Here is a 10,974-nt window from a genome sequence, read left to right as displayed (position 1 = left end):
ACTGCTAATGTATGCAAAGGTAAGCAGGAAATTTAGGTAACTGCCCAATAAGATGAAAAGTACATCCTGAAGAGGCGCCAGAGGGAGGAGGTTATGATAATGAATTTTTGGAAACCTTACGTATTTGCATGACTTTGTATAATAAATATCTGTCGGCTTGTTGAAACAGCGTGCAAGTTAGGAGTAGCGATCCCCCTTGCACCCAACGCTGCAATAAACATACCTCTTTGTAACTGCCCTCGAGTTGTACAGTTCGATTCCGCATGTCAGTTTGGTGACCCAGGTGAGACCCTCTCTGTCCGGCTGTAGGACCTGCTGAGGACAGGACTCCTCTGGGTGCCCCCAGGGTTTCTCAGGAGGACTCCCCTACTCACCTAGATGACTGCGAGGACAGACAGGGACCATCGTCGGTGGACCAGGTATGTTGCAGTTGGGTTGGGGATACCTGTAAGTTGTGAGGAGACGTCCTACGTGAGGTAAAGAGCGCTGGTGCTTGCCCCTGGAAAGGCTGGGGGTGGGAATTCGGGTGCTCTCCTCGCTGCGGTAGCGGGAAGGGGCCTCTCGAGGGGTAACAGGTTTTCTCCCAAGTGGTGTGTTTTGGCCAATTTGGGTTCTCTTCAAGAATGTCTTTTGGCCATTTTGTCATCTGTTGTAAAATTCGGTACCGTGTATTAGTTGAGACCTCTTGTTGATATTTGACGTTCTGGGGTGGCATAACGGTGTTTGAGGTCGGAATGTCCATCATAAAATGGTATTGTTGCTATCTATCTGAGTAGCAGAGTGAGTGTGTAATGGGCCCTTTTGTGCAAGTGTTTTGTGCAACTGAGACGTAGCTCAGCTACAAAGCGAGTGCTGAAACCTGCAACTTGTGATAATTTGTATTATTTACTGTATTGCATAAAGGTGAAATGGGAGGTCAACAGAGTGGGGAAAGAGTGAACATGAGCCCTTTGGGTTGTATTTTGGCTCACTGGAAGAATACAGGAGGACCGCAGGGTGGGAGTGTGAGGGAAAGGGTTAAAGAAGTTTTAGTAGGTCTAATTGCTTAACGATTACCTAGATTGTTGTTGATAAATAATGCTTTGTTTTACTAACTATTGTGTAAATTAACTGAAGCAAGGAGTCTACAGCTCCTCCTGAAGGACAGTTTGTGATGAGAACTAGCTAAAACCAACTCTATAGTCTGGACAAAGACCAAGGAGCAACTGAGTCTGGCAAAGAGAGAAGGTTCAGAGTGAGAAAGACTACCAAGCCTTCATCCCCATGACCCCCATGACCAGCAAGAGGCACTACGCAAACGCAGTTGGGAGGGACATATGGAAATGACTTCTTGGAACTAATTTTAATATGAAGCAGGGCTAGGTTATGAATATGTATAGGTATATTTGGAAATCTTATGTATATGCAACATTTGATTATATAAATTGAGACAAGTTGTTGCCCCTGGCGCACACGGCTTTGGTGGGACTACCCCTGATGCTGCCCAGCGCTGAATAAACATACCTACTTTACAATCTGATAAAGATTGTGGAGTCTGATTCCACACATCAAGCAAACATTGATAAAATATTATAACCAATGGTGGCCTTTATGTATCTTAGAAGATCAGGAAACTGTAACACCTCGCTACAGTTAATGCTATTTTTAAGATGACAAGGGAAATGGGACGACACATGCAGATTTGTTTTTCACATTGAGAAGCCATACAGAGTGTGGCAGAAGGAGCGTGGGATTAATATAGCACCACCTGATCCTTTGACTTTGGCTCTAGAAAAGGACAAGGAAAAACTGAGACCTAAACTAGAAAGATGCTCTTGTTGAAGTTTTTTGTGTAATATAGGATCGCTGTGTTTTGTAAAGACAGAGCCTCAGGCTGTGGCTCCTCCTGGGGTGAAGCGTATTGGGAGATAAAAACTTGCACTAATGTAGGACCTGAGGCGGGGGGAGTCAAGGACCCCAGGGAAGGGTTAAAGTCTTGGGGTGAGTTTGTACAAAGCCCCACACCCGCTGGGAGGTGCGGCTGAGCCAGGCTGGACGCGTGGCAGGCTGGTTGCTGGTTGCTGGCAAAGGCACCACAGGTAAGGACACAGACTTAAAGCAGCACAGAGCAGATCTGCGTTCAGGGTTCGAAAGGGTCAAAGCAGAGGTGCTGTTGCAGAGGCAGGCACTTGTGCCTGCTGCAGAGCAGGGAGCATCTCCTGCCCGGAATCCTTCCAGTGCGAGGAGGCGGGGGTCGCTGTTGCTGACACCAGAGCTGAAGGACCTGACAATGTCACCGCAAGGGCCGCAGCATTTGCAGCACGACAGGACCGGGAACTGGCCCCTCCAGGGCACGCAGTGGGGGCGGGGGGCGGGCGGGAATAAAGGGGAATCTGTGATGGGAGATTTAGATGCTTGGAAGTCGGTTGTGAAAGACTATCAGGATGACCCAACAGGAGTAGAAAAAGGGTTGACTGTTACTGGGTAATCGCCATGTAGAGAAGCTGACAGAAGCAGCACGGCACAAGCACAGCAGGTCAGAGAAGAAAAGCTGAGTCGTGCTGTAGTCACAGCTACGGCGGCGGCTTCGGGAAAAGTGAAAACTGGCAGAGGGACTAAGGTGAGAAGACGAGGCAGAGGCAGAGGAGGGATGCCTGGCAGAGGTGAAAGAGCGAACCCTGCCCTGCGGGCCCAGATCAGTGGGCACATCGTAGGGAAGTGGGCACGGGCAGCCAGATTGCCCAAAGCTGAAGAACCATCAGGGGGTTCCAGTGACTGCATCAGAACCAGACAGACTGAGAGGCCTGGGGAATCCGCCCTAGCGGATCCACTGGTTAAATTAAAGCTGGGGACTAGAGAAAAAGGAGGTGGGATTTTTAGTGAATACAAAACCAACTTATTTGGTGTTAAACTTCAGCGAGAAAAGAATTTATTACAGTTGTGGGAGCTACTGGCCGCCAGGAAAAAGCATTGTGAAACCTCTGAAGTACAAATTAAGAAAAAAAAATCAGAATGCCATTTCACCAAAATCTTTAACCAGGTATATCCGGGAGTAAACTCCAGGCAAGGCGAAAAATGCTTTACCTGTTACAGTAAAAATGATAAGGGGGAGGCTTGCCCAGTTCAGATAAAAACAATATCCCGTGGTCAGCAGGGCTGTGGGGGATATTGGCACAAAAACTGAAATAAAACGCACTGTGTAGTGGTTCTACTACCAATGTAAATCTGTGTGTTTTGCCATGGCAGCGACTTGTTATGGGATGCGCAGATGAAACTCTGCATTGACAACAAAGTACAAGGAATAAGGTTGGTCAAGTGCCTCCTACCGTAGTCAAGGGCAAGACTGGGTTGGCCTCTGTGTTTGCCACCAAGAAGAATCTTGAATTCTGCTGTTGGCTGCAAGCCAGTAGGTGCCGAGTGGTGGGAACATGTGCCATGCCAGACCTTGATGTGAGGAATGGCCCCCGCTGTTGTAAGAGGGTCACCCAGGAAGGAAGAACGTCACAAGACCCATTGGGGCACTGACTCAGAGTATAAATATTTAGACTGACAAAATTGTAGGGAGAACATGAATCAAATGGGGACAATTGGAGAAGAAAATTATCCAGGGCAACCGTGACAAACTGATTTCTCAGAACTCCCAAGAAAAGGGGGGTCTTGATACCTGCTGGTCATGACGGATGCCTTTTTAGGGTGGCCAGAAACACACCCTTGCTGAACCAATAAAGCCAAAGCAGTAACCAAAGCACTATTATAAGAAATAGTACCGTGATTTGGGGTTCCAGCAGTAATCTCATCAGACTGGGGGCATTAGCAAAAAAGGTTGCACTTGCTATCCAATACTCAGCAGTGGATACAATCTGTAGCCGCAGGAATGTTAAGGGAAGGTGTCCCCTACAAGAAATGGGTTTCTGCCTTGAACTAGCAAACATCTCTGTGCTTAAAGAGAAGCCTTTTTGCCTTGATGGAGATAATTTATTCTGTATTCTGTATTTATGCTGTATTCTGAATGTGGAAATTGGCTGGGACTAGGAGGCTGGCTTAAAGGCATTTTGCAAACAGGATTATTATTTTTGATCATTATTGTAATAATAGTTTTTTGATCAAAACCAGCCAAAATTATTTGTAAGCATTAGGCATATCTGAAGAGAATGCCTTTATTTGAATCAGCAGTTAAGGTGTAGTTTAGTCTGATGCTGTGGTTTTATCTGCTTCTGGTGAATTTTTGAAGTGATGAAATCAGAGATACTAAGAGTTATGAGGTAGTAAGGTAATAATCTAAGTAAGGGTGCTGTCTTTTATATCCACAAGTGCAATATGCTTTTATGTAGCAGAGAGAAACTTTGACAATAATGTTGCTTGAGCAAGATGTGCATGTGACAACTTGGGAAAAGGGATATCACAACTGGAGTGCAACAGTGTTTCTATGTCTGGCAGAGTGAAATCTTTCAAGACCTGAGTTTAGACAGTCTAAAATAAATTGTCAGTATTCAAAAAACCCATCTTAAGCCTCTTTTGCTTACATAGTGTTATGGAAGTCAACTGCTATTGTAGATAATTAATGATTTTTTAATACATATTAACAAATACTACTATTTTAACTTGAGGCAGTTAAGTGAGAAATACTCACGTGTAGCATTTGAGGGAATGTCAGCATAAATCACACTTACAGTAAGACTGCATTTTTAATTACTGTACTCATTAAGATTCAATGATGCCATAAGGCTAAGGCCTTATATCACAGATTGGTTCTGAACTAAAAGGTGTGTGCACATGTAGTTACGCACATTTGTGTTATTTTCCTTAATTGGCTACAAAATAATATAATTAGGTTGGGGACTAGATCTTGGGAATTTACCTATTATACTTCTGTTTGTTAAGGAACGTGCATAACACAGCACCCATGTAGGCTTGGCTTGTGGCATAGTTGTCAAATTTAGCATAGACATTCAGACAGATAAGCAACGTACTCTTCTTGTGTGTATCACCTACAAGCCATTATGGCATAGTGTGTAAATCTGTATGTAACTATTGAAAAATCCACTTATGAATGTATATAGCTTAGAACTAATTTTTTCCCTTTGTTAATTCTTTGATATCAATGAGGAATTCTTCAGAAAATGTATGGATTGGTTGGTTGCATAAGGGCAGTTGTTATTTGGACAGACAATTGTTAATGGTCAGGGATTTTCCACTAAAATATTTGCAAATATTCCTAGTCAAACATCAGTTTGGTTTCTTTTTGGGTTTTGAGCTTGCATTAGTCCATGTTCAGAACTTTAAAATTACCTTTGAATTTTTTAAACTTTTTATATCACTGGAACGGAAAGAGCATCTAAATTAAAGCTTCAAGCTAACTTTATTTTTCAAGTATTTCAGGAATTATACTTCTGAACTGAGATTTTATAAGTTGGCTGTGTATTTTCCTGTGTTAAAATGCTGTTATTGAAAATGGTCAACCAAGCCTATGTCGCCCAAAATAAAAACGGGGGAATTGTGGATAACTGGCTAGCTGAAAAGGGTCACATAGACATAGTCCAGCTGGCTGAACAAAAATGCGCATCTCAAATACAAATCTCAACAAAAATAAGCTCTCAGCTTATCTGAAGTAAAGCAAAATACACTGTCTTTGGCTGTCCTTGTTACACAGTAACAGGAAGATTTTGGTGGGAAAAGAATGTTGCAGGTGGGAACAGATAACTACAGAAGAGAAACTAGGGGTGGACTTGGTATTTAGGCAACTAACCAATAATGAGCTTAACTTTTGTAATATGTATGAGCTAATTATAACAAGGCATAAAAGGTGACTGTAAGGCACAATAAACGAAGTCTGCTGATCACTCATATTGAGTGACTGTGTCTTCCCTCCGTCGCAACAGGAAGGAACATCAGGAATACTATCTCAAGAAATAAGGGAAATAATAGGCAAAACCAGCCTCACCACTCAGTTTGAAAAACATCACCAGGCTTGGTGACAACTAGTAAACTTCACCTACAACCCACAACAGGAGCAAACTGAAGCATATGTGCTCCCAATTAGTGCAGCAAAAGAACAGGCAATCTTTCCCGTTGCGACACTAGGAGCCATACACCAGAAAGTCACTGTCAGACCCCTAGGCCATAATGTTTGGGCAAGTTATGGTCAGACCAAAGGCAAGTGGCAGTCAATGAACATGGAATGAACATGTTCCCCAGGGAACAACTGGGATACATCTGTGAAAACGCAGTAATAAGAGAATGAAGATCTGTGTTTAGATATCAAAAAGGCTATGCGTGCTTTTGAAATGTTTCCACATATTAAAGCCCAGCCACAAATATTTTATGTAGGAAATGGATGCACATGTGTTACAACTTCTTCTGGTAACAAGAGTATTGATAATTGTCATGAAATGGCAAATGGTACTAAATTTTGTATGTATAATTTTACTAGAATTGTAGGCTGTGACTTTGGTTATGTTGTTCCTGTAACTACCAGACAGTTAATTGGAACTGATTATACCCTGTATCATGATATACCTAAATTAAAAATAGGCATGAACATTAGCCTCTTCAAAGCAATGCTTAGACACCCCAACATAGAAAGACTGGTCCAAGAAATAAACAGAACGGCCCAACACATGCTTCAACAGGAGAAACGTGACTCTGAAAATATAAAATCCATCTTTAGCCGATGCAGAACAAGTTGGAGAACATCACTGGTGGGACACCTTTGCAGGCCATTCCCCCAAAGCAACACAAGTATTCTACTATTTAATACATCCCATGTTAAGTCATGTTGGAAGGAATGATCCTGTTATCTCTCTTAAACGTCTGTCTGTGGTATAAACTAAGTATCATAGTCAGAAGAACACAAATAATGTGATCAATGATGCATGTCTACCAAAACCCTTTGTCTTCAGAACTTGACAAAAGACTTCCCAAGTCCTAAGAAAAAGGGGGAATGAAACAGAGCAAGGTCTTGAAAGATTATTCGGGATGAGTTTGGTACCATGCTCTGGGGGATGCTCTGTTTATATTGAGATATAACAGAGACGGCACGGCCTGTTCTGTTCTGCTGATGCTACTGAAGTAAGAGACAGGAGAAATGTACTCTGAGCAATCTAGCAGTCATAAATAAAGATAAGGTGGGCATTTGAAGGAGATGAGAAGGCCATGAGTCAGGAGGCTTTGCAAGCTCCAGCCAAAGAACGGAACGACCACCCAAAAGTCTCCCCAAAAGACAATTCTAGAAGACTCCACTTCAAGCTCCGCCTAAACCCCATCTATTATGAATATGATGATTAGATGTCAAAATCAAATGAATATGTATGTAAAGATGTTGTAACCTCTCGTGAAAACTGTATAAATTACCTGACTTTTCACTGAAAACTTTGGGGCTAGTTTGTCTGGTGCGAACTGGCTAGCTCCCCAGCATTGCACGAAATAAATACCTTTGCTGCTTAAAGACAAAATTCATCTCTGAGCAGTTACGCTGTGCCGTTTTGGCATCACCCTCCTAGAGAACTGCAGAGCTGTGGACTTTCAGAAACACCGGGGCACAACGCTTGGCCAGCCTGAAATGTTCAGGAGGCTCTCAGCAGTAGAAACCGTTCTGACTTTACAGCAAGGCTGACCACACTTGCGAGTTTTCTTTTGCATGCTCACACCTGCAAGCCAAACCAGAACAGCTGCACACACAGCAGAGCAATTGCTCAGCACATCTACACCAACAGAGCTCTCCTAAAGCACACCTGGAGCCACTCATACCCCAAGTCAACATCTACAGCGGAACCTGGCCACAAGCTTTGACACAATGTCATTTTGGGGTCAAACTGATGCACACCAAAAAATTAGTAAAACACACCTCCTTCTCTGCCACGTCAGGTATCGTGCTCCTTCAGTTGAGCTGTAACTGTTACATTATTTCCCAAATGCAAAGCCAAACAGAGAAAATATAACCAAGCATGCTCCTTAAAAAGCACAGGCAACTGTTCATTGTGTGTGACCAAGGGATGATGTGACCACGGCCCTTCAAACTTGCGGGATGCCTAGGCGGGACTAAACAGTGCTTGCAAACAAAGAACATGCCTGCTCGTTAAGACAGGCTGGTCAAGTTTACCACCAAAACTCTACATCACCATTTGCCAACCCTGTCCAGCTTTGGGTCGCCAGAGCCACACTCAGTTCACTTGAAAGCATCTCCTAGTAGCAGTATCAAGCTCAGAACTGTACCTCCCAGATGCCTACGTGGAAGAAAACTCAAACTGTGCCCCCTTCTCCTTAAGCTGGGTTACAGCTTGTGACAGGAATTTCATCCCATTGCTTGGAAAAGCTCCAAGGCTGCAGCTGAAGGGAACTGGAGTTCCCTGCGTCTCAGAGTAATTCTAGAGCTAAAGTGGTGACAGACATCAGCTCTAGATCAGACGATACATGCCAGCACTCACCACTGACCCAGGGTGGCAACCTCCTTCTGTCCTACCCAAAGGTTTCAAACCCAACACACTGTCTTCCTACGGCAGGAAGCTTTTAATTTTTTACTTTTTAATTTTTTACAAATTTATAATTCGTAACACCGTTAACGCATTCCTTGAGACGGGACTACAGATACATTATGCAGACCACCAACCTGCCGTTTGGAAGCACTGGAGCCTTATGGTGAGAAATTTTTTCTACAACAGAGCGAGCAATGGTGAATAAATAAGACTGAGACAGGGTCCTTTTCCTCGAGGGAAAAGCATGCAACACATCAGCGATTGTTGAACAGACGGGCAGAATTCTCAGAAAAAGCAACCCCTAACTCTTAACAAGAAAAAGAAGGTCATTCCTCTTAATAAAAGCACAGCTGTGCTGAAACAAGTCAACACAATGTACTCACCTGTCCTCCTCCCAGATGAAGGCGTATAAGCAACATGTTTCTCTGGAAATGACACGCTTAGGGCATCAGGTTTTCTTACCCCATCCTTTCATGGCATCACCTTTAAAAAACACCAAGAAAAGGTCAGTTGTGGTGTTGGCTTGGGAGATTTCCATGCCTGGGGGGAGTCAGGAATTCCACAGTAGTAAGTGCCTCTTTGGACACAGACTTTCCTGAGGTGCTCCCCGCCTCCAGACAACTCCCTGGACCCCGAGTGGCACGTACAGGTGCAAGGAGGAAAAGAACGTCAGGGAACAGACCAGAGGCGTTAGGGAAAGGCGGGGGGGGGGGGGGGGGGGGGGGCGGGGCAGGGGAAGAGAAGAAGAAAACCTAAAAAGAGACGGGGATACAGATGAGGACAGAGATGTAAAGGGAAAACCAGCCCTGGGCTGCAGGACAGAGGCAGAGGATGAAGAAAAGGGGAGAATGAGAGGGAGTGGGACACAAGCAGAGAGAGTAAAAGAGAAGGGAGCAGCAGAATGAGAGAGAAAGACAGAAGGGAAGAGGGAGCAGGACAGAAGAATAGGATGGAGAGCTACAGGGAATCAAAACACGATGGGTTTGTATGGCAAGGTTTGGGGAGGAGGAGGAAAAGGAGGAGAAAGAAGAAGAAACAACTGTGTGATCAACTGACCGCAGCTGCCGTTCCCCATCCCCCTGCGGGGAGGAGACAGGGAAATCGGCAGTAAAGTTAAGCCCCGTAGAAATGGGGGCTGGAGGGAAGGTGTTCTGAAGATTTGCTTTTCCGGCACGTTCTCCTGCTCTGACTTGACTGCTAATCAATCGCGCTGATTTCCCCAGGTTCAGTCTGTTTCGCCCACGGAGGTAATGGCGGAGTGACCTCCCCATCCTTGTGCCCACTCGTGAGCTTTTTGTTATATTCTGTCCCCCCTGTCCAGCAGAGGAGGGGGACCGGTAAGAGCAGCTTCGGTCCAGCCCGGGTCACCCCCACACAAAATCACAGCGGCACAGGGAAGGGGAGGGGGGGCAGAGGAGGGGCAGGGGGCGCCTGGGGCACACAAGAGGGGAGACAGGGTCCCACGGACCAGGACTCACCACAGCTCTCGCTTTGGTACCGCTGCGAAAATGTGCCAGTTCAGACGCGCCTTTGCCCCTCTCCCCTCCCTCCCTCCCTCCCGCAGAACGCCGGCCGCTCGGCTCCCCCACCCCCGGTAACCCCCGGGTGTCTCACAGCTCTTCCTCGCAAGACGCGGCCTCCCGGACACGGCGCGTCGCTCCCTCGCGCACCGGGGGCCGCCCCAGGCTGTGGGTGACACACGGACCCCGCGGGTGACACACGGACCCCGCTGTGCACGCTGGCACCCGGCTGCTGCGGGGCTGGTCCCCCCCCACCGCAGGGCCAGGCCCTCTGTGCCCGCAGCAGGAGGCAGCTGCTGCCCGCCTGCCCTCGGGTTCCTTCTCCTTCGCCTCGCCCCGGCCGGCCCGGCTCCTGCCCACACCGGGCCGTGCCCCCGCTCCCCTCCCGCACCCGCGCCGCGGGGGGCGAGGCCGGGCAGGGACAACCCCCGCCAGCCCGAGGCGGCGCGGCCCCCGGCAGAGGGACAGAAGCGCAGGGGGCCGTGACCGGCGCCGCTCGGCCCCGCCCGGAGCCGCTCCTGCCGCAGGCCCTTCCCGAGCGGCAGCGGGGGGCCGGCTGGCCGCCGCCACGGCAGCGCCGGGGGCACCCGGGGCTGGGGCCCGGCTGCGGGGGAGATGCTGCAGCGGGGGCAGCGGCGCGGGGCGAGCGGGGCCGCGGCAGGCTCGGGGGTCTGGCGAGCTGGGGAGGCGCCGGCGCCCGGGGGGCGGCCTCCTGCTTCCCCGCCTCCCCCCCTCAGCCCCCGGACCCTCCGGGGCTCCCGCACCCGGCTCGCGGGCGGCTGGAGTCCCCCGTGCCGCCCCCCGAGGCGGCCGGCGGGCAGGAGACACCCCCACCCCCCACCCCGCAGGGTCCGCTCGCCTCCCCTGAGCCCCCGCCTCCCCCGCCGGGCTCGCCCCCCGCAGCAAAGCGCCCCCCGCGCCGCGCCGGCAGCCCGGGCCCCGCCGCTCCGGCCCGCAGCGCCGCCAGCCCCCGGCACGGCCCGGGCAGCGCGGCCGCAGCCCAG

General features: G+C 48.2%; 1 long non-coding RNA gene and 1 other non-coding gene across 2 annotated transcripts; both read right to left on the bottom strand.

Moving 5' to 3' along the window:
• Positions 1–247: 247 nt before the first annotated feature.
• On the bottom strand, positions 248–10,686 carry LOC114010521 (uncharacterized). Its single transcript, XR_003551957.2, has 3 exons — positions 9,929–10,686; positions 8,834–8,933; positions 248–445 (listed from the first exon to the last, which is right to left on the bottom strand). It is a non-coding gene; the product is annotated as an uncharacterized LOC114010521 (long non-coding RNA).
• LOC129785218 (small nucleolar RNA SNORD45) lies at positions 8,326–8,410 on the bottom strand. The gene has a single exon (XR_008748900.1). It is a non-coding gene; the product is annotated as a small nucleolar RNA SNORD45 (small nucleolar RNA).
• Positions 10,687–10,974: the final 288 nt, after the last annotated feature.

The sequence above is a fragment of the Falco peregrinus genome, chromosome 9 (genome assembly GCF_023634155.1).
Source record: "Falco peregrinus isolate bFalPer1 chromosome 9, bFalPer1.pri, whole genome shotgun sequence".
Lineage (NCBI taxonomy): Eukaryota > Metazoa > Chordata > Aves > Falconiformes > Falconidae > Falco > Falco peregrinus.
The sequence above is the reverse complement of the archived record's forward strand: the minus strand, read 5'-3'. Positions and strand labels throughout refer to the sequence as shown.